Consider the following 254-nt stretch of genomic DNA (forward strand, 5'->3'; position numbering starts at 1 on the left):
CGGAACTGGCGGGTAAGGGCGGGGGCTGCGGGAGGGCTCGGGCTCCCACCGCTGTGCAGCTGCGGGTGACGATGCCCGCGGTGTCTGATGGGGCTGCGTGGGGGGGGAGAGCCTGAGCGCTCTGCCAGTGCCGCTTCAGCTCAACTCCGTCTGCTCTGAGTGAGCTCTGCAGAGACTGGGGGCTGTAATTGCGTTAACGACCCAGCGGTTGGGTGATCTCGCACCGGGAGGGCTGGTGCTGAGCGGGTCCATCT

The sequence above is a fragment of the Mesitornis unicolor genome, unplaced genomic scaffold (genome assembly GCF_000695765.1).
Source record: "Mesitornis unicolor isolate BGI_N332 unplaced genomic scaffold, ASM69576v1 scaffold43061, whole genome shotgun sequence".
Classification (NCBI taxonomy): Eukaryota; Metazoa; Chordata; class Aves; order Mesitornithiformes; family Mesitornithidae; genus Mesitornis; species Mesitornis unicolor.